This window comes from Pinus tabuliformis, chromosome 7 (genome assembly GCF_031772625.1).
Source record: "Pinus tabuliformis cultivar Carrire ecotype Pingquan chromosome 7, CPIR1, whole genome shotgun sequence".
NCBI lineage: Eukaryota > Viridiplantae > Streptophyta > Pinopsida > Pinales > Pinaceae > Pinus > Pinus tabuliformis.
In genome coordinates, this window is record NC_142293.1 from 114351804 (window position 1) to 114372065 (window position 20262).

The 20262-nt window shown below is 59.2% G+C and overlaps 12 non-coding genes and 15 pseudogenes across 12 annotated transcripts; all 27 read right to left on the reverse strand.

Moving 5' to 3' along the window:
* Positions 1-583: 583 nt before the first annotated feature.
* LOC149245573 (5S ribosomal RNA) lies at positions 584-702 on the reverse strand. Its single transcript, XR_016267839.1, has one exon. It is a non-coding gene; the product is annotated as a 5S ribosomal RNA (ribosomal RNA).
* A 604-nt stretch (positions 703-1306) lies between these two features.
* LOC149245574 (5S ribosomal RNA) lies at positions 1307-1425 on the reverse strand. Its single transcript, XR_016267459.1, has one exon. It is a non-coding gene; the product is annotated as a 5S ribosomal RNA (ribosomal RNA).
* Positions 1426-2029: 604 nt separating this feature from the next.
* On the reverse strand, positions 2030-2148 carry LOC149245575 (5S ribosomal RNA). Its single transcript, XR_016267538.1, has one exon. It is a non-coding gene; the product is annotated as a 5S ribosomal RNA (ribosomal RNA).
* A 603-nt stretch (positions 2149-2751) lies between these two features.
* LOC149245576 (5S ribosomal RNA) lies at positions 2752-2870 on the reverse strand (annotated as a pseudogene).
* Positions 2871-3473: 603 nt separating this feature from the next.
* On the reverse strand, positions 3474-3592 carry LOC149245577 (5S ribosomal RNA; annotated as a pseudogene).
* A 605-nt stretch (positions 3593-4197) lies between these two features.
* LOC149245578 (5S ribosomal RNA) lies at positions 4198-4316 on the reverse strand (annotated as a pseudogene).
* A 604-nt stretch (positions 4317-4920) lies between these two features.
* LOC149245579 (5S ribosomal RNA) lies at positions 4921-5039 on the reverse strand. Its single transcript, XR_016267840.1, has one exon. It is a non-coding gene; the product is annotated as a 5S ribosomal RNA (ribosomal RNA).
* Positions 5040-5642: 603 nt separating this feature from the next.
* Positions 5643-5761, reverse strand: LOC149245580 (5S ribosomal RNA). Its single transcript, XR_016267460.1, has one exon. It is a non-coding gene; the product is annotated as a 5S ribosomal RNA (ribosomal RNA).
* A 602-nt stretch (positions 5762-6363) lies between these two features.
* On the reverse strand, positions 6364-6482 carry LOC149245581 (5S ribosomal RNA). Its single transcript, XR_016267539.1, has one exon. It is a non-coding gene; the product is annotated as a 5S ribosomal RNA (ribosomal RNA).
* A 604-nt stretch (positions 6483-7086) lies between these two features.
* On the reverse strand, positions 7087-7205 carry LOC149245582 (5S ribosomal RNA; annotated as a pseudogene).
* Positions 7206-7809: 604 nt separating this feature from the next.
* LOC149245583 (5S ribosomal RNA) lies at positions 7810-7928 on the reverse strand (annotated as a pseudogene).
* A 604-nt stretch (positions 7929-8532) lies between these two features.
* LOC149245584 (5S ribosomal RNA) lies at positions 8533-8651 on the reverse strand (annotated as a pseudogene).
* A 602-nt stretch (positions 8652-9253) lies between these two features.
* Positions 9254-9372, reverse strand: LOC149245585 (5S ribosomal RNA). Its single transcript, XR_016267475.1, has one exon. It is a non-coding gene; the product is annotated as a 5S ribosomal RNA (ribosomal RNA).
* Positions 9373-9976: 604 nt separating this feature from the next.
* Positions 9977-10095, reverse strand: LOC149245586 (5S ribosomal RNA; annotated as a pseudogene).
* Positions 10096-10699: 604 nt separating this feature from the next.
* LOC149245587 (5S ribosomal RNA) lies at positions 10700-10816 on the reverse strand (annotated as a pseudogene).
* A 602-nt stretch (positions 10817-11418) lies between these two features.
* Positions 11419-11537, reverse strand: LOC149245588 (5S ribosomal RNA; annotated as a pseudogene).
* A 602-nt stretch (positions 11538-12139) lies between these two features.
* Positions 12140-12258, reverse strand: LOC149245589 (5S ribosomal RNA). The gene has a single exon (XR_016267841.1). It is a non-coding gene; the product is annotated as a 5S ribosomal RNA (ribosomal RNA).
* A 602-nt stretch (positions 12259-12860) lies between these two features.
* Positions 12861-12979, reverse strand: LOC149245590 (5S ribosomal RNA). Its single transcript, XR_016267461.1, has one exon. It is a non-coding gene; the product is annotated as a 5S ribosomal RNA (ribosomal RNA).
* A 602-nt stretch (positions 12980-13581) lies between these two features.
* Positions 13582-13700, reverse strand: LOC149245591 (5S ribosomal RNA). The gene has a single exon (XR_016267540.1). It is a non-coding gene; the product is annotated as a 5S ribosomal RNA (ribosomal RNA).
* Positions 13701-14302: 602 nt separating this feature from the next.
* LOC149245592 (5S ribosomal RNA) lies at positions 14303-14419 on the reverse strand (annotated as a pseudogene).
* Positions 14420-15020: 601 nt separating this feature from the next.
* LOC149245593 (5S ribosomal RNA) lies at positions 15021-15139 on the reverse strand (annotated as a pseudogene).
* A 744-nt stretch (positions 15140-15883) lies between these two features.
* LOC149245594 (5S ribosomal RNA) lies at positions 15884-16002 on the reverse strand (annotated as a pseudogene).
* A 605-nt stretch (positions 16003-16607) lies between these two features.
* LOC149245595 (5S ribosomal RNA) lies at positions 16608-16726 on the reverse strand (annotated as a pseudogene).
* A 604-nt stretch (positions 16727-17330) lies between these two features.
* Positions 17331-17450, reverse strand: LOC149245596 (5S ribosomal RNA). The gene has a single exon (XR_016267509.1). It is a non-coding gene; the product is annotated as a 5S ribosomal RNA (ribosomal RNA).
* A 606-nt stretch (positions 17451-18056) lies between these two features.
* On the reverse strand, positions 18057-18174 carry LOC149245597 (5S ribosomal RNA). Its single transcript, XR_016267558.1, has one exon. It is a non-coding gene; the product is annotated as a 5S ribosomal RNA (ribosomal RNA).
* Positions 18175-18775: 601 nt separating this feature from the next.
* Positions 18776-18892, reverse strand: LOC149245598 (5S ribosomal RNA; annotated as a pseudogene).
* Positions 18893-19497: 605 nt separating this feature from the next.
* LOC149245599 (5S ribosomal RNA) lies at positions 19498-19615 on the reverse strand (annotated as a pseudogene).
* Between the last annotated feature and the right edge of the window lie 647 nt (positions 19616-20262).

Consider the following 20262-nt stretch of genomic DNA (forward strand, 5'->3'; position numbering starts at 1 on the left):
CCTCTTCAAGGAACACCGCCGAGCCACGGGGCCCGTCCACGGCCCTCGATCCGAAACGGTTCTGCGCAGGGGATCGCCCTCTTCCCCGACTCGGCGGTGCCTCCCGCCCCGCGGGGAGCCAGCGGAAGAACGGACGAGCGAAAATGAAAAGAAGAGAGAGAATGAAAAGGCGTAAGTTCCGCAACCACCGGCGACGCTCCGTGCAGCGCGCGCGGCCTTTCCGCGAACGATCCGCGGTTCTTCCAGAATTCGAATTCCTACGGAAGTGCATATGATCCACACCTCTTACCCCACTCTCCTCGTGTCATATCCGCAGCGACGATGCAAACGGTCCTAGATTCATCGCCCACTGCCGCAAATGCGTCACCGCCATTGCACTGTGATCCTGCCCCCGACTTCTGACCAGGGAAAAGGCCCCATTCTCGAATTTCCCTCGGAGCAGTCTTAAAGCGAGTCGACGTTTCCCTCGGCTAAGCTCCCCCTGCCCCCCTAATGCTCCATCGATGTCTTCACTTGCGGGCTCCCATTATAAATTGATATACAAGTAGCCCCACGTCGCAAAACGCTGCGCAAAAGAGGGGGGAGGGTGCAACACTAGGACTTCCCGGGAGGTCACCCATCCCAGTACTACTCTAGCCCAAGCGCGCTTAACTGCGGAGTTCTGATGGGATCCGGTGCATTAACGCTGGTATGATCGCACCCGCAAAGATCTCGCCCCCTCCCCCTCTTCAACGGACACCCCCGAGCCACGGGGCCCGTCCACGGCTCTTCATCCGAAACGGTTCGGCGCAGGGGCTCGCCCTCTTCCCCGACTCGGCGGCGCCTCCCGCCCCGCGGGGTGCCAACGGAAGAACGGACGATCGAAAATGAAAAGAAGAGAGAGAAGGAAAAGGAGTAAGTTCCGCGACCACCGGCGACGCTCCGTGGAGCGCGCGCGGCCTTTCCGCGAACGATCTGCGGTTCTTCTAGAATTCGAATTCCTAGGGAAGTGCATATGATCCACACCTCTTACCCCACTCTCCTCATGTCATATCCGCAACGGCGATGCGAACGGTCCTAGATTCATCGCCCACTGCTGCAAATGCGTCGCCGCCGTTGCGCTGTGATCCCGCCCCCGACTTCCGACCAGGGAAAAGACCCCGTTCTCGAATTTCCCTCGGAGCAGTCTTAAAGCGAGTCGTCGTTTCCCTCAACTACGCTCCGCCTGCCCCCCTAATGCTCTAGCGATCTCTTCGCTCGCGGGCTCCCATTATAAATCGATATACAAGTAGCCCCACGTCCCAAAACGTCGCGCAAAAGGGGGGGGAGGGTGCAACACTAGGACTTCCCGGGAGGTCACCCATCCCAGTGCTACTCTAGCCCAAGCGCGCTTAACTGCGGAGTTCTGATGGGATCCGGTGCATTAACGCTGGTATGATCGCACCCGCAAAGATCTCACCCCCTCCCCTTCCTCAAGGAACACCGCCGAGCCACGGGGCCCGTCCACGGCCCTCGATCCGAAACGGTTCGGCGCAGGGGCTCGCCCTCTTCCCCGACTCGGCGGCGCCTCCCGCCCCGCGGGGAGCCATCGGAAGAACGGACGAGCGAAAATGAAAAGAAGAGAGAGAAGGAAAAGGCGTAAGTTCCGCGACCACCGACGACGCTCCGTGGAGCGCGCGCAGCCTTTCCGCGAACGATCCGCGGTTCTTCCAGAATTCGAATTCCTACGGAAGTGCATATGATCCACACCTCTTACCCCACTCTCCTCGTGTCATATCCGCAACGACGATGCGAACGGTCCTAGATTCATCGCCCACTGCTGCAAATGCGTCGCCGCCGTTGTGTTGTGATCCCGCCCTCGACTTCCGACCACGGAAAAGACCCCGTTCTCGAATTTCCCTCGGAGCAGTCTTAAAGCGAGTCGCCGTTTCCCTCAACTACGCTCCCACTGCCCCCCTAATGCTCCAGCGATCTCTTCGCTCGCGGGCTCCCATTATAAATCGATATACAAGTAGCACCACGTCGCAAAACGCCGCGCAAAAGGGGGGGGAGGGTGCAACACTAGGACTTCCCGGGAGGTCACCCATCCCAGTACTACTCTAGCCCAAGCGCGCTTAACTGCGGAGTTCTGATGGGATCCTGTGCATTAACGCTGACATGATCGCACCCGCAAAGATCTTGCCCACTCCCCCTCCTCAAGGGACACCGCCGAGCCACGGGGCCCGTTCACGGCCCTCGATCCGAAACGGTTCGGCGAGGGGCTCGCCCTCTTCCCCGACTCGGCGGCGCCTCCCGCCCCGCGGGGAGCCATCGGAAGAACGGACGAGCGAAAATGAAAAGAAGAGAGAGAAGGAAAAGGCATAAGTTCCGCGACCACAGACGACGCTCCGTGGAGCACGCGCGGCCTTTCCGCGAACGATCCGCGGTTCTTCCAGAATTCGAATTCCTACGGAAGTGCATATGATCTACACCTCTTACCCCACTCTCCTCGTGTCATATCCGCAGCGGTGATGCGAACGGTCCTAGATTCATCGCCCACTGCTGCAAATGCGTCGCCGTCGTTGCACTGTGATCCGGCCCCTGACTTCTGACCAGGGAAAAGACACCGTTCTCGAATTTCCCTCGGAGCAGTCTTAAAGCGAGTCGTCGTTTCCCTCAGCTACGCTCCCCCTGCCCCCCTAATGCTCCAGCGATCTCTTCGTTCGCGGGATCCCATTATAAATCGATATACAAGTAGCCCCACGTCGCAAAACGCCGCGCAAAAGAGGGGGGAGGGTGCAACACTAGGACTTCCCGGGAGGTCACCCATCCCAGTACTACTCTAGCCCAAGCGCGCTTAACTGCGGAGTTCTGATGGGATCCAGTGCATCAAGGTTGGTATGATCGGACCCGTAAAGATCTCGCCCCCTCCCCCTCTTCAAGGGACACCGCTGAGCCACGGGGCCCGTCCACGGCCCTCGATCCGAAACGGTTCGGCGCAGGGGCTCGCCCTCTTCCCCGACTCGGCGGCGCCTCCCGCCCCGCGGGGAGCCATCGGAAGAACGGACGAGCGAAAATGAAAAGAAGAGAGAGAAGGAAAAGGCGTAAGTTCCGCGACCACCGACGACGCTCCGTGGAGCACGCGCGGCCTTTCCGCGAACGATCCGCGGTTCTTCCAGAATTCGAATTCCTACGGAAGTGCATATGATCTACACCTCTTACCCCACTCTCCTCGTGTCCTATCCGCAGCGGTGATGCGAACGGTCCTAGATTCATCGCCCACTGCCGCAAATGCGTCGCCGCCATTCCACTGTGATCCTGCCCCTTACTTCCGACCAGGGAAAAGACCCCGTTCTCGAATTTCCCTCGGAGCAGTCTTAAAGCGAGTCGTCGTTTCCCTCAGCTACGCTCCCCCTGCCCCCCTAATGCTCCAGCGATCTCTTCGTTTGCGGGATCCCATTATAAATCGATATACAAGTAGCCCCACATCGCAAAACGCCGCGCAAAAGAGGGGGAGGGTGCCACACTAGGACTTCCCGGGAGGTCACCCATCCCAGTGCTACTCTATCCCAAGCGCGCTTAACTGCGGAGTTCTGATGGGATCCGGTGCATTAACGCTGGTATGATCGCACCCGCAAAGAACTCGCCCCCTCCCCCTCTTCAAGGGACACCGCCGAGCCACGGGGCCCGTCCACGGCCCTCGATCCAAAACGGTTCGGCGCAGGGGCTCGCCCTCTTCCCCAACTCGGCGGCGCCTCCCGCCCCCCGGGGAGCCAGCGGAAGAACCGACGAGCGAAAAATGAAAAGAAGAGAGAGAAGGAAAAGGCGTAAGTTCCGCGGCCACCGACGACGCTCCGTGGAGCGCGTGCGGCCTTTCCACGAACGATCTGCGGTTCTTCCAGAATTCGAATTCCTACGGAAGTGCATATGATCCAAACCTCTTACCCCACTCTCCTCGTGTCATATCCGCAGCGGCGATGCGAACGGTCCTAGATTCATCGCCCACTGCTGCAAATGCGTCGCCGTCGTTGCATTGTGATCCCGCCCCCGACTTCCGACCAAGGAAAAGGCCCCGTTCTCGAATTTCCCTCGGAGCACTCTTAAAGCGAGTCGCCGTTTCCCTCGGCTACGCTCCCCCTGCCGCCCTAATGCTCCAGCGATCTCTTCGGTCGCGGGATCCCATTATAAATCGATATACAAGTAGCCCCACGTCGCAAAACTCCGCGCAAAGGAGGGGGGAGGGTGCAACACTAGGACTTCCGGGGAGGTCACCCATCCCAGTTCTACTCTAGCCCAAGCGCGCTTAACTGCGGAGTTCTGATGGGATCCGGTGCATTAACGCTGGTATGATCGCACCAGCAAAGATCTCGCCCCCTCCCCCTCTTCAAGGAACACCGCCGAGCCACGGGGCCCGTCCACGGCCCTCGATCCGAAACGGTTCTGCGCAGGGGATCGCCCTCTTCCCCGACTCGGCGGTGCCTCCCGCCCCGCGGGGAGCCAGCGGAAGAACGGACGAGCGAAAATGAAAAGAAGAGAGAGAATGAAAAGGCGTAAGTTCCGCAACCACCGGCGACGCTCCGTGCAGCGCGCGCGGCCTTTCCGCGAACGATCCGCGGTTCTTCCAGAATTCGAATTCCTACGGAAGTGCATATGATCCACACCTCTTACCCCACTCTCCTCGTGTCATATCCGCAGCGACGATGCAAACGGTCCTAGATTCATCGCCCACTGCCGCAAATGCGTCACCGCCATTGCACTGTGATCCTGCCCCCGACTTCTGACCAGGGAAAAGGCCCCATTCTCGAATTTCCCTCGGAGCAGTCTTAAAGCGAGTCGACGTTTCCCTCGGCTAAGCTCCCCCTGCCCCCCTAATGCTCCATCGATGTCTTCACTTGCGGGCTCCCATTATAAATTGATATACAAGTAGCCCCACGTCGCAAAACGCTGCGCAAAAGAGGGGGGAGGGTGCAACACTAGGACTTCCCGGGAGGTCACCCATCCCAGTACTACTCTAGCCCAAGCGCGCTTAACTGCGGAGTTCTGATGGGATCCGGTGCATTAACGCTGGTATGATCGCACCCGCAAAGATCTCGCCCCCTCCCCCTCTTCAACGGACACCCCCGAGCCACGGGCCCGTCCACGGCTCTTCATCCGAAACGGTTCGGCGCAGGGGCTCGCCCTCTTCCCCGACTCGGCGGCGCCTCCCGCCCCGCGGGGTGCCAACGGAAGAACGGACGATCGAAAATGAAAAGAAGAGAGAGAAGGAAAAGGAGTAAGTTCCGCGACCACCGGCGACGCTCCGTGGAGCGCGCGCGGCCTTTCCGCGAACGATCTGCGGTTCTTCTAGAATTCGAATTCCTAGGGAAGTGCATATGATCCACACCTCTTACCCCACTCTCCTCATGTCATATCCGCAACGGCGATGCGAACGGTCCTAGATTCATCGCCCACTGCTGCAAATGCGTCGCCGCCGTTGCGCTGTGATCCCGCCCCCGACTTCCGACCAGGGAAAAGACCCCGTTCTCGAATTTCCCTCGGAGCAGTCTTAAAGCGAGTCGTCGTTTCCCTCAACTACGCTCCGCCTGCCCCCCTAATGCTCTAGCGATCTCTTCGCTCGCGGGCTCCCATTATAAATCGATATACAAGTAGCCCCACGTCCCAAAACGTCGCGCAAAAGGGGGGGGAGGGTGCAACACTAGGACTTCCCGGGAGGTCACCCATCCCAGTGCTACTCTAGCCCAAGCGCGCTTAACTGCGGAGTTCTGATGGGATCCGGTGCATTAACGCTGGTATGATCGCACCCGCAAAGATCTCACCCCCTCCCCTTCCTCAAGGAACACCGCCGAGCCACGGGGCCCGTCCACGGCCCTCGATCCGAAACGGTTCGGCGCAGGGGCTCGCCCTCTTCCCCGACTCGGCGGCGCCTCCCGCCCCGCGGGGAGCCATCGGAAGAACGGACGAGCGAAAATGAAAAGAAGAGAGAGAAGGAAAAGGCGTAAGTTCCGCGACCACCGACGACGCTCCGTGGAGCGCGCGCAGCCTTTCCGCGAACGATCCGCGGTTCTTCCAGAATTCGAATTCCTACGGAAGTGCATATGATCCACACCTCTTACCCCACTCTCCTCGTGTCATATCCGCAACGACGATGCGAACGGTCCTAGATTCATCGCCCACTGCTGCAAATGCGTCGCCGCCGTTGTGTTGTGATCCCGCCCCGACTTCCGACCACGGAAAAGACCCCGTTCTCGAATTTCCCTCGGAGCAGTCTTAAAGCGAGTCGCCGTTTCCCTCAACTACGCTCCCACTGCCCCCCTAATGCTCCAGCGATCTCTTCGCTCGCGGGCTCCCATTATAAATCGATATACAAGTAGCACCACGTCGCAAAACGCCGCGCAAAAGGGGGGGAGGGTGCAACACTAGGACTTCCCGGGAGGTCACCCATCCCAGTACTACTCTAGCCCAAGCGCGCTTAACTGCGGAGTTCTGATGGGATCCTGTGCATTAACGCTGACATGATCGCACCCGCAAAGATCTTGCCCACTCCCCCTCCTCAAGGGACACCGCCGAGCCACGGGGCCCGTTCACGGCCCTCGATCCGAAACGGTTCGGCGAGGGGCTCGCCCTCTTCCCCGACTCGGCGGCGCCTCCCGCCCCGCGGGGAGCCATCGGAAGAACGGACGAGCGAAAATGAAAAGAAGAGAGAGAAGGAAAAGGCATAAGTTCCGCGACCACAGACGACGCTCCGTGGAGCACGCGCGGCCTTTCCGTGAACGATCCGCGGTCCTTCCAGAATTCGAATTCCTACAAAAGTGCATATGATCTACACCTCTTACCCCACTCTCCTCGTGTCATATCCGCAGCGGTGATGCGAACGGTCCTAGATTCATCGCCCACTGCCGCAAATGCGTCGCCGTCGTTGCACTGTGATCCGGCCCCTGACTTCTGACCAGGGAAAAGACACCGTTCTCGAATTTCCCTCGGAGCAGTCTTAAAGCGAGTCGTCGTTTCCCTCAGCTACGCTCCCCCTGCCCCCCTAATGCTCCAGCGATCTCTTCGTTCGCGGGATCCCATTATAAATCGATATACAAGTAGCCCCACGTCGCAAAAACGCCGCGCAAAAGAGGGGGGAGGGTGCAACACTAGGACTTCCCGGGAGGTCACCCATCCCAGTACTACTCTAGCCCAAGCGCGCTTAACTGCGGAGTTCTGATGGGATCCAATGCATCAAGGTTGGTATGATCGGACCCGTAAAGATCTCGCCCCCTCCCCCTCTTCAAGGGACACCGCTGAGCCACGGGGCCCGTCCACGGCCCTCGATCCGAAACGGTTCGGCGCAGGGGCTCGCCCTCTTCCCCGACTCGGCGGCGCCTCCCGCCCCGCGGGGAGCCATCGGAAGAACGGACGAGCGAAAATGAAAAGAAGAGAGAGAAGGAAAAGGCGTAAGTTCCGCGACCACCGACGACGCTCCGTGGAGCACGCGCGGCCTTTCCGCGAACGATCCGCGGTTCTTCCAGAATTCGAATTCCTACGGAAGTGCATATGATCTACACCTCTTACCCCACTCTCCTCGTGTCCTATCCGCAGCGGTGATGCGAACGGTCCTAGATTCATCACCCACTGCCGCAAATGCGTTGCCGTCGTTGCACTGTGATCCTGCCCCTGACTTCCGACCAGGGAAATGACCCCGTTCTCGAATTTCCCTCGCAGCAGTGTTAAAGCGAGTCGTCGTTTCCCTCAGTTACGCTCCCCCTGCCCCCCTAATGCTCCAGCGATCTCTTCGTTCACGGGATCCCATTATAAATCGATATACAAGTAGCCCCACGTAGCAAAACGCCGCGCAAAAGAGGGGGGAGGGAGCAACAATAGGACTTCCCGGGAGGTCACCCATCCTAGTGCTACTCTAGCCCAAGCGCGCTTAACTGCGGAGTTCTGATGGGATCCGGTGCATTAACGCTGGTATGATCGCACCCGCAAACATCTCGCCCCCTCCCCCTCTTCAAGGGACACCGCCGAGCCACGGGGCCCGTCCACGGCCCTCGATCCGAAATGGTTCGGTGAAGGGGCTCGCCCTCTTCCCCGACTCGGCGGCGCCTCCCGCCCCGCGGGGAGCCAGCGGAAGAACGGACGAGCGAAAATGAAAAGAAGAGAGAGAAGGAAAAGGCATAAGTTCCACAACCACCGACGACGCTAAGTGGAGCGCGCGCGGCATTTCCGCGAACGATCCCCGGTTCTTCTAGAATTCAAATTCCTACGGAAGTGCATATGATCTACACCTCTTACCCCACTCTCCTCGTGTCATATCCGCAGCGGTGATGCGAACGGTCCTAGATTCATCGCCCACTGCCGCAAATGCGTCGCCGCCGTTGCACTGTGATCCCGCCCCTGACTTCAGACCAGGGAAAAGACCCCGTTCTCGAATTTCCCTCAGAGCAGTCTTAAAGCGAGTCGTCGTTTCCCTCAGCTACGCTCCCCCTGCCCCCCTAATGCTCCAGCGATCTCTTCGTTCGCGGGATCCCATTATAAATCGATATACAAGTAGCCCCACATCGCAAAATGCCGCGAAAAAGGGGGGGGAGGGTGCCACACTAGGACTTCCCGGGAGGTCACCCATCCCAGTGCTACTCTAGCCCAAGCGCGCTTAACTGCAGAGTTCTGATGGGATCCGGTGCAATAACGCTGGTATGATCGCACCCACAAAGAATTCGCCCCCTCCCCCTCTTCAAGGGACACCGCCGAGCCACGGGGCCCGTCCACGGCCCTCGATCCGAAACGGTTCGGCGCAGGGGCTCGCCCTCTTCCCCAACTCGGCGGCGCCTCCCGCCCCCCGGGAGCCAGCGGAAGAACGAACGAGCGAAAATGAAAAGAAGAGAGAGAAGGAAATGTCGTAAGTTTCGCGGCCACCGACGACGCTCTGTGGAGCACGCGCGGCCTTTCCGCGAACGATCTGCGGTTCTTCCAGAATTCGAATTCCTACGGAAGTGCATATGATCCACACCTCTTACCCCACTCTCATCGTGTCATATCCGCAGCGGCGATGCGAACAGTCCTAGATTCATCGCCCACTGCCGCAAGTGCGTCGCCGTCGTTGCACTGTGATCCCGCCCCCGACTTCCGACCAGGGAAAAGGCCTCGTTCTCGAATTTCCCTAGGAGCAGTCTTAAAGCGAGTCGCTGTTTCCCTCGGCTACGCTCCCCCTGCCCCACTAATGCTCCAGCGATCTCTTCAGTCGCGGGATCCCATTATAAGTCGATATACAAGTAGCCCCACATCGCAAAACTCCGTGAAAAAGAGGGGGAGGGTGCAACACTAGGACTTCCCGGGAGGTCACCCATCCCAGTACAACTCTAGCCCAAGCGCGCTTAACTGCGGAGTTCTGATGGGATCTGGTGCATTAACGCTGGTATGATCGCACCCGCAAAGATCTCACCCCCTCCCCCTCTTCAAGGGACACCGCCGAGCCACGGGGCCCGTCCACGGCGCTTGATCCGAAATGGTTCTGCGCAGGGGATTGCCCTCTTCCCCGACTCGGCAGTGCCTCCCGCCCCGCGGGGAACCAGCGGAAGAACGGACGAGCGAAAATGAAAAGAAGAGAGAGAAGGAAAAGGCGTAAGTTCTGCAACCACCTGCGACTCTCCCTGGAGCGCGCGCGGCTTTTCCCCGAACAATCCACGGTTCTTCCAGAATTCGAATTCCTACGGAAGTGCATATGATCCACACCTCTTACCCCACTCTCCTCATGTCATATCCGCAGCGGCGATGCGAACGGTCCTAGATTCATCACCCATTGCCGCAAATGCGTCGCCGCCGTTGCACTGTGATCCCGCCCCCGACTTCCGACCAGGGAAAAGCCCCCGTTCTCGAATTTCCGTCGGAGCAGTCTTAAAGCGGGTCGCCGTTTCGCTCGGCTACGCTCCCCCTGCCCCCCTAATGCACCAACGATCTCTTCACTCACGGGCTCCCATTATAAATCGATATACAAGTAGCCCCACGTCGCAAAACGCCGCGCAAAAGAGGGGGGAGGGTGCAACACTAGGACTTCCCGGGAGGTCACCCATCCCAGTACTACTCTAGCCCAAGCGCGCTTAACTGCGGAGTTCTGATGGGATCCAGTGCATCAAGGCTGGTATGATCGGACCCGTAAAGATCTCGCCCCCTCCCCCTCTTCAAGGGACACCGCTGAGCCACGGGGCCCGTCCACGGCCCTCGATCCGAAACGGTTCGGCGCAGGGGCTCGCCCTCTTCCCCGACTCGGCGGCGCCTCCCGCCCCGCGGGGAGCCATCGGAAGAACGGACGAGCGAAAATGAAAAGAAGAGAGAGAAGGAAAAGGCGTAAGTTCCGCGACCACCGACGACGCTCCGTGGAGCACGCGCGGCCTTTCCGCGAACGATCCGCGGTTCTTCCAGAATTCGAATTCCTACGGAAGTGCATATGATCTACACCTCTTACCCCACTCTCCTCGTGTCCTATCCGCAGCGGTGATGCGAACGGTCCTAGATTCATCGCCCACTGCCGCAAATGCGTCGCCGCCATTCCACTGTGATCCTGCCCCTTACTTCCGACCAGGGAAAAGACCCCGTTCTCGAATTTCCCTCGGAGCAGTCTTAAAGCGAGTCGTCGTTTCCCTCAGCTACGCTCCCCCTGCCCCCCTAATGCTCCAGCGATCTCTTCGTTTGCGGGATCCCATTATAAATCGATATACAAGTAGCCCCACATCGCAAAACGCCGCGCAAAAGAGGGGGGAGGGTGCACACTAGGACTTCCCGGAGGTCACCCATCCCAGTGCTACTCTAGCCCAAGCGCGCTTAACTGCGGAGTTCTGATGGGATCCGGTGCATTAACGCTGGTATGATCGCACCCGCAAAGAACTCGCCCCCTCCCCCTCTTCAAGGGACACCGCCGAGCCACGGGGCCCGTCCACGGCCCTCGATCCAAAACGGTTCGGCGCAGGGGCTCGCCCTCTTCCCCAACTCGGCGGCGCCTCCCGCCCCCCGGGAGCCAGCGGAAGAACCGACGAGCGAAAATGAAAAGAAGAGAGAGAAGGAAAAGGCGTAAGTTCCGCGGCCACCGACGACGCTCCGTGGAGCGCGTGCGGCCTTTCCACGAACGATCTGCGGTTCTTCCAGAATTCGAATTCCTACGGAAGTGCATATGATCCAAACCTCTTACCCCACTCTCCTCGTGTCATATCCGCAGCGGCGATGCGAACGGTCCTAGATTCATCGCCCACTGCTGCAAATGCGTCGCCGCCGTTGCACTGTGATCCCGCCCCCGACTTCCGACCAAGGAAAAGGCCCCGTTCTCGAATTTCCCTCGGAGCAGTCTTAAAGCGAGTCGCCGTTTCCCTCGGCTACGCTCCCCCTGCCCCCCTAATGCTCCAGCGATCTCTTCGGTCGCGGGATCCCATTATAAATCGATATACAAGTAGCCCCACGTCGCAAAACTCCGCGCAAAGGAGGGGGAGGGTGCAACACTAGGACTTCCGGGGAGGTCACCCATCCCAGTTCTACTCTAGCCCAAGCGCGCTTAACTGCGGAGTTCTGATGGGATCCGGTGCATTAACGCTGGTATGATCGCACCGGCAAAGATCTCGCCCCCTCCCCCTCTTCAAGGGACACCGCCGAGCCACGGGGCCCGTCCACGGCCCTCGATCCGAAACGGTTCTGCGCAGGGGATCGCCCTCTTCCCCGACTCGGCGGCGCCTCCCGCCCCGCGGGGAGCCAGCGGAAGAACGGACGAGCGAAAATGAAAAGAAGAGAGAGAAGGAAAAGGCGTAAGTTCCGCAACCACCGGCGACGCTCCGTGCAGCGCGCGCGGCCTTTCCGCGAACGATCCGCGGTTCTTCCAGAATTCGAATTCCTACGGAAGTGCATATGATCCACACCTCTTACCCCACTCTCCTCGTGTCATATCCGCAGCGACGATGCAAACGGTCCTAGATTCATCGCCCACTGCCGCAAATGCGTCACCGCCATTGCACTGTGATCCTGCCCCTGACTTCTGACCAGGGAAAAGGCCCCATTCTCGAATTTCCCTCGAGCAGTCTTAAAGCGAGTCGACGTTTCCCTCGGCTAAGCTCCCCCTGCCCCCCTAATGCTCCATCGATGTCTTCGTTGCGGGCTCCCATTATAAATTGATATACAAGTAGCCCCACGTCGCAAAACGCTGCGCAAAAGAGGGGGGAGGGTGCAACACTAGGACTTCCCGGGAGGTCACCCATCCCAGTACTACTCTAGCCCAAGCGCGCTTAACTGCGGAGTTCTGATGGGATCCGGTGCATTAACGCTGGTATGATCGCACCCGCAAAGATCTCGCCCCCTCCCCCTCTTCAACGGACACCCTCGAGCCACGGGGCCCGTCCACGGCTCTCATCCGAAACGGTTCGGCGCAGGGGCTCGCCCTCTTCCCCGACTCGGCGGCGCCTCCCGCCCCGCGGGGTGCCAACGGAAGAACGGACGATCGAAAATGAAAAGAAGAGAGAGAAGGAAAAGGAGTAAGTTCCGCGACCACCGGCGACGCTCCGTGGAGCGCGCGCGGCCTTTCCGCGAACGATCTGCGGTTCTTCCAGAATTCGAATTCCTAGGGAAGTGCATATGATCCACACCTCTTACCCCACTCTCCTCATGTCATATCCGCAACGGCGATGCGAACGGTCCTAGATTCATCGCCCACTGCTGCAAATGCGTCGCCGCCGTTGCACTGTGATCCCGCCCCCGACTTCCGACCAGGGAAAAGACCCCGTTCTCGAATTTCCCTCGGAGCAGTCTTAAAGCGAGTCGTCGTTTCCCTCAACTACGCTCCGCCTGCCCCCCTAATGCTCTAGCGATCTCTTCGCTCGCGGGCTCCCATTATAAATCGATATACAAGTAGCCCCACGTCGCAAAACGTCGCGCAAAAGGGGGGGAGGGTGCAACACTAGGACTTCCCGGGAGGTCACCCATCCCAGTGCTACTCTAGCCCAAGCGCGCTTAACTGCGGAGTTCTGATGGGATCCGGTGCATTAACGCTGGTATGATCGCACCCGCAAAGATCTCACCCCCTCCCCTTCCTCAAGGAACACCGCCGAGCCACGGGGCCCGTCCACGGCCCTCGATCCGAAACGGTTCGGCGCAGGGGCTCGCCCTCTTCCCCGACTCGGCGGCGCCTCCCGCCCCGCGGGGAGCCATCGGAAGAAACGGACGAGCGAAAATGAAAAGAAGAGAGAGAAGGAAAAGGCGTAAGTTCCGCGACCACCGACGACGCTCCGTGGAGCGCGCGCGCCTTTCCGCGAACGATCCGCGGTTCTTCCAGAATTCGAATTCCTACGGAAGTGCATATGATCCACACCTCTTACCCCACTCTCCTCGTGTCATATCCGCAACGGCGATGCGAACGGTCCTAGATTCATCGCCCACTGCTGCAAATGCGTCGCCGCCGTTGTGTTGTGATCCCGCCCTCGACTTCCGACCAGGAAAAGACCCCGTTCTCGAATTTCCCTCGGAGCAGTCTTAAAGCGAGTCGCCGTTTCCCTCAACTACGCTCCCACTGCCCCCCTAATGCTCCAGCGATCTCTTCGCTCGCGGGCTCCCATTATAAATCGATATACAAGTAGCACCACGTCGCAAAACGCCGCGCAAAAGGGGGGGAGGGTGCAACACTAGGACTTCCCGGGAGGTCACCCATCCCAGTACTACTCTAGCCCAAGCGCGCTTAACTGCGGAGTTCTGATGGGATCCTGTGCATTAACGCTGACATGATCGCACCCGCAAAGATCTTGCCCACTCCCCCTCCTCAAGGGACACCGCCGAGCCACGGGGCCCGTTCACGGCCCTCGATCCGAAACGGTTCGGCGAGGGGCTCGCCCTCTTCCCCGACTCGGCGGCGCCTCCCGCCCGCGGGGAGCCATCGGAAGAACGGACGAGCGAAAATGAAAAGAAGAGAGAGAAGGAAAAGGCATAAGTTCCGCGACCACAGACGACGCTCCGTGGAGCACGCGCGGCCTTTCCGTGAACGATCCGCGGTCCTTCCAGAATTCGAATTCCTACAAAAGTGCATATGATCTACACCTCTTACCCCACTCTCCTCGTGTCATATCCGCAGCGGTGATGCGAACGGTCCTAGATTCATCGCCCACTGCCGCAAATGCGTCGCCGTCGTTGCACTGTGATCCGGCCCCTGACTTCTGACCAGGGAAAAGACACCGTTCTCGAATTTCCCTCGGAGCAGTCTTAAAGCGAGTCGTCGTTTCCCTCGGCTACGCTCCCCCTGCCCCCCTAATGCTCCAGCGATCTCTTCGTTCGCGGGATCCCATTATAAATCGATATACAAGTAGCCCCACGTCGCAAAACGACGCACAAAAGAGGGGGGAGGGTGCAACACTAGGACTTCCCGGGAGGTCACCCATCCCAGTACTACTCTAGCCCAAGCGCGCTTAACTGCGGAGTTCTGATGGGATCCAGTGCATCAACGTTGTATGATCGACCCGTAAAGATCTCGCCCCCTCCCCCTCTTCAAGGGACACCGCTGAGCCACGGGGCCCGTCCACGGCCCTCGATCCGAAACGGTTCGGCGCAGGGGCTCGCCCTCTTCCCCGACTCGGCGGCGCCTCCCGCCCCGCGGGGAGCCATCGGAAGAACGGACGAGCGAAAATGAAAAGAAGAGAGAGAAGAAAAGGCGTAAGTTCCGCGACCACCGACGACGCTCCGTGGAGCACGCGCGGCCTTTCCGCGAACGATCCGCGGTTCTTCCAGAATTCGAATTCCTACGGAAGTGCATATGATCTACACCTCTTACCCCACTCTCCTCGTGTCCTATCCGCAGCGGTGATGCGAACGGTCCTAGATTCATCGCCCACTGCCGCAAATGCGTCGCCGCCATTCCACTGTGATCCTGCCCTTACTTCCGACCAGGGAAAAGACCCCGTTCTCGAATTTCCCTCGGAGCAGTCTTAAAGCGAGTCGTCGTTTCCCTCAGCTACGCTCCCCCTGCCCCCCTAATGCTCCAGCGATCTCTTCGTTTGCGGGATCCCATTATAAATCGATATACAAGTAGCCCCACATCGCAAAACGCCGCGCAAAAGAGGGGGAGGGTGCCACACTAGGACTTCCCGGGAGGTCACCCATCCCAGTGCTACTCTATCCCAAGCGCGCTTAACTGCGGAGTTCTGATGGGATCCGGTGCATTAACGCTGGTATGATCGCACCCGCAAAGAACTCGCCCCCTCCCCTCTTCAAGGGACACCGCCGAGCCACGGGGCCCGTCCACGGCCCTCGATCCAAAACGGTTCGGCGCAGGGGCTCGCCCTCTTCCCCAACTCGGCGGCGCCTCCCGCCCCCGGGGAGCCAGCGGAAGAACCGACGAGCGAAAAATGAAAAGAAGAGAGAGAAGGAAAAGGCGTAAGTTCCGCGGCCACCGACGACGCTCCGTGGAGCGCGTGCGGCCTTTCCACGAACGATCTGCGGTTCTTCCAGAATTCGAATTCCTACGGAAGTGCATATGATCCAAACCTCTTACCCCACTCTCCTCGTGTCATATCCGCAGCGGCGATGCGAACGGTCCTAGATTCATCGCCCAACGCGCGGCCTTTTCCGCGAACGATCCGCGTTCTTCCAGAATTCGAATTCCTACGGAAGTGCATATGATCTACACCTCTTACCCCACTCTCCTCGTGTCCTATCCGCAGCGGTGATGCGAACGGTCCTAGATTCATCACCCACTGCCGCAAATGCGTTGCCGTCGTTGCACTGTGATCCTGCCCCTGACTTCCGACCAGGGAAATGACCCCGTTCTCGAATTTCCCTCGCAGCAGTGTTAAAGCGAGTCGTCGTTTCCCTCAGTTACGCTCCCCCTTCCCCCTTAATGCTCGAGCGATCTCTTCATTCACGGGATTCCATTATAAATCAATATATAAGTAGCCCCACGTAGCAAAACGCCGCGCAAAAGAGGGGGAGGGAGCAACAATAGGACTTCCCGGGAGGTCACCCATCCTAGTGCTACTCTAGCCCAAGCGCGCTTAACTGCGGAGTTCTGATGGGATCCGGTGCATTAACGCTGGTATGATCGCACCCGCAAACATCTCGCCCCCTCCCCCTCTTCAAGGGACACCGCCGAGCCACGGGGCCCGTCCACGGCCCTCGATCCGAAATGGTTCGGTGAAGGGGCTCGCCCTCTTCCCCGACTCGGCGGCGCCTCCCGCCCCGCGGGGAGCCAGCGGAAGAACGGACGAGCGAAAATGAAAAGAAGAGAGAGAAGGAAAAGGCATAAGTTCCACAACCACCGACGACGCTAAGTGGAGCGCGCGCGCGGCATTTCCGCGAACGATCCCCGGTTCTTCTAGAATTCAAATTCCTACGGAAGTGCATATGATCTACACCTCTTACCCCACTCTCCTCGTGTCATATCCGCAGCGGTGATGCGAACGGTCCTAGATTCATCGCCCACTGCCGCAAATGCGTCGCCGCCGTTGCACTGTGATCCCGCCCCTGACTTCAGACCAGGGAAAAGACCCCGTTCTCGAATTTCCCTCAGAGCAGTCTTAAAGCGAGTCGTCGTTTCCCTCAGCTACGCTCCCCCTGCCCCCCTAATGCTCCAGCGATCTCTTCGTTCGCGGGATCCCATTATAAATCGATATACAAGTAGCCCCACATCGCAAAATGCCGCGAAAAAGGGGGGGAGGGTGCCACACTAGGACTTCCCGGGAGGTCACCCATCCCAGTGCTACTCTAGCCCAAGCGCGCTTAACTGCAGAGTTCTGATGGGATCCGGTGCAATAACGCTGGTATGATCGCACCCACAAAGAATTCGCCCCCTCCCCCTCTTCAAGGGACACCGCCGAGCCACGGGGCCCGTCCACGGCCCTCGATCCGAAACGGTTCGGCGCAGGGGCTCGCCCTCTTCCCCAACTCGGCGGCGCCTCCCGCCCCCCGGGAGCCAGCGGAAGAACGAACGAGCGAAAATGAAAAGAAGAGAGAGAAGGAAATGTCGTAAGTTTCGCGGCCACCGACGACGCTCTGTGGAGCACGCGCGGCCTTTCCGCGAACGATCTGCGGTTCTTCCAGAATTCGAATTCCTACGGAAGTGCATATGATCCACACCTCTTACCCCACTCTCATCGTGTCATATCCGCAGCGGCGATGCGAACAGTCCTAGATTCATCGCCCACTGCCGCAAGTGCGTCGCCGTCGTTGCACTGTGATCCCGCCCCCGACTTCCGACCAGGGAAAAGGCCTCGTTCTCGAATTTCCCTAGGAGCAGTCTTAAAGCGAGTCGCTGTTTCCCCTCGGCTACGCTCCCCCTGCCCCACTAATGCTCCAGCGATCTCTTCAGTCGCGGGATCCCATTATAAGTCGATATACAAGTAGCCCCACATCGCAAAACTCCGTGAAAAAGAGGGGGGAGGGTGCAACACTAGGACTTCCCGGGAGGTCACCCATCCCAGTACATACTCTAGCCCAAGCGCGCTTAACTGCGGAGTTCTGATGGGATCTGGTGCATTAACGCTGGTATGATCGCACCCGCAAAGATCTCACCCCCCTCCCCGTCTTCAAGGGACACCGCCGAGCCACGGGGCCCGTCCACGGCGCTTGATCCGAAATGGTTCTGCGCAGGGGATTGCCCTCTTCCCCGACTCGGCAGTGCCTCCCGCCCCGCGGGGAACCAGCGGAAGAACGGACGAGCGAAAATGAAAAGAAGAGAGAGAAGGAAAAGGCGTAAGTTCTGCAACCACCTGCGACTCTCCCTGGAGCGCGCGCGGCATTTTCCCCGAACAATCCACGGTTCTTCCAGAATTCGAATTCCTACGGAAGTGCATATGATCCACACCTCTTACCCCACTCTCCTCATGTCATATCCGCAGCGGCGATGCGAACGGTCCTAGATTCATCACCCATTGCCGCAAATGCGTCGCCGCCGTTGCACTGTGATCCCGCCCCCGACTTCCGACCAGGGAAAAGCCCCCGTTCTCGAATTTCCGTCGGAGCAGTCTTAAAGCGGGTCGCCGTTTCGCTCGGCTACGCTCCCCCTGCCCCCCTAATGCACCAACGATCTCTTCACTCACGGGCTCCCATTATAAATCGATATACAAGTAGCCCCACGTCGCAAAACGCCGCGCAAAAGAGGGGGGAGGGTGCAACACTAGGACTTCCCGGGAGGTCACCCATCCCAGTACTACTCTAGCCAAGCGCGCTTAACTGCGGAGTTCTGATGTGATCCGGTGCATTAACGCTGGTATGATCGCACCCGCAAAGATCTCGCCCCCTCCCCCTCTTCAACGGACACCGCCGAGCCACAGGGCCCGTCCACGCCCTCGATCCGAAACGGTTCGGCGCAGGGGCTCACCCTCTTCCCCGACTCGCGGCGCCTCCCGCCCCGCGGGGTGCCAACGAAGAACGGACGAGCGAAAATGAAAAGAAGAGAGAGAAGGAAAGGCGTAAGTTCCGCAACCACCGACGATGCTCCGTGGAGCGCGCGCGGCCTTTCCGCGAACGATCCGCGTTCTTCCAGAATTCGAATTCCTACGGAAGTGCATATGATCCACACCTCTTACCCCACTCTCCTCGTGTCATATCCCCGTAGCGGTGATGCGAACGGTCCTAGATTCATCGCCCACTGTCCGCAAATGTGTCGCCGCCGTTGCACTGTGATCCCGCCCCTGACTTCCGACCAAGGAAAAGACCCCGTTCTCGAATTTCCCTCGAGCAGTCTTAAAGCGAGTCGTCGTTTCCCTCAGCTACGCTCCCCCTGCCCCCCTAATGCTCCTAGCGATCTCTTCGTTCGCGGGATCCCATTATAAATCGATATACAAGTAGCCCCACGTCGCAAAACGCCGCGCAAAAGAGGGGGAGGGTGCAACACTAGGACTTTCGGGAGGTCACCCATCCCAGTACTATTCTAACCCAAGCGCGCTTAACTGCGAGTTCTGATGGGATCCGGTGCATTAACGTTGGTATGATCGGACCCGCAAAGATCTCGCCCCCTCCCCCTCTTCAAGGGACACCGCCGAGCCACGGGGCCCCTCCACGCCCTCGATCCGAAACGGTTCGCGCGCAGGGGCTCGCCGCTCTCTTCCCCCACTCGGCGGCGGCGCCCGCCCCGCGGGGAGCCAGCAGAAGAACGGACGAGCGAAAATGAAAAGAAGAGAGAGAAGGAAAGGCGTAAGTTTCGTGACCACCGACGACGCTCCGTGGAGCGCACGCGGCCTTTCCGCGAACGATCCGCGTTTCTTCTAGAATTCGAATTCCTAGGAAGTGCATATGATCCACACCTCTTACCCCACTCTCCTCGTGTCATATCCGCAGCGGCGATGCGAACGGTCCTAGATTCATCGCCCACTGCTGCAAATGCGTCGCCGCCGTTGCACTGTGATCCCGCCCCCGACTTCCGATCAGGGAAAAGACCCCGTTCTCGAATTTCCTCGGAGCATCGAGCTCTTAAAGCGAGTCGCCGTTTCCCTCAACTACTTCCGCCTGCCCCCTAATGCTCCAGCGATCTCTTCGCTCGCGGGCTCCCATTATAAATCGATATACAAGTAGCCCCACGTCGCAAAACGCCGCGCAAAAGGGGGGAAGGTGCAACACTAGGACTTCCCGGGAGGTCACCCATCCCAGTCCTACTCTAGCCCAAGCGCGCTTAACTGCGGAGTTCTATGGGATCCGGTGCATTAACACTGGTATGATCGCACCCGCAAAGATCTCGGCCCCTCCCCCTCCTCAAGGGACACCGCCGAGCCACGGGGCCCGTCCACGGCCCTCGATCCGAAACGGTTCGGCGCAGGGGCTCGCCCTCTTTCCCCGACTCGGCGGCGCCTCCCGCCCCGCGGGGAGCCAGCGAAAGAACGGACGAGCGAAAATGAAAAGAAGAGAGAGAAGGAAAAGGCGTAAGTTCGTGACCACCGACGATGCTCCGTGGAGCGCGCGCGGCCTTTCCGCGAACGATCCGCGGTTCTTCCAGAATTCGAATTCCTACGGAAGTGCATATGATCTACACCTCTTACCCCACTCTCCCTCATGTCATATCCGCAGCGGTGATGCGAACGGTCATAGATTCATCACCCACTGCCGCAAATGCGTCGCCGCCGTTGCACTGTGATCCCGCCCCTGACTTCCGACCAAGGAAAAGACCCCGTTCTCGAATTTCCCTCGGAGCAGTCTTAAAGCGAGTCGTCGTTTCCCTCAGTACGCTCCCCCTTGCCCCCCTAATGCTCCAGCGATCTCTTTGTTCGCGGGATCCCATTATAAATTGATATACAAGTAGCCCCACGTCGCAAAACGCCGCGCAAAAGAGGGGGGAGGGTGCAACACTAGGACTTCCCGGGAGGTCACCCATCCTAG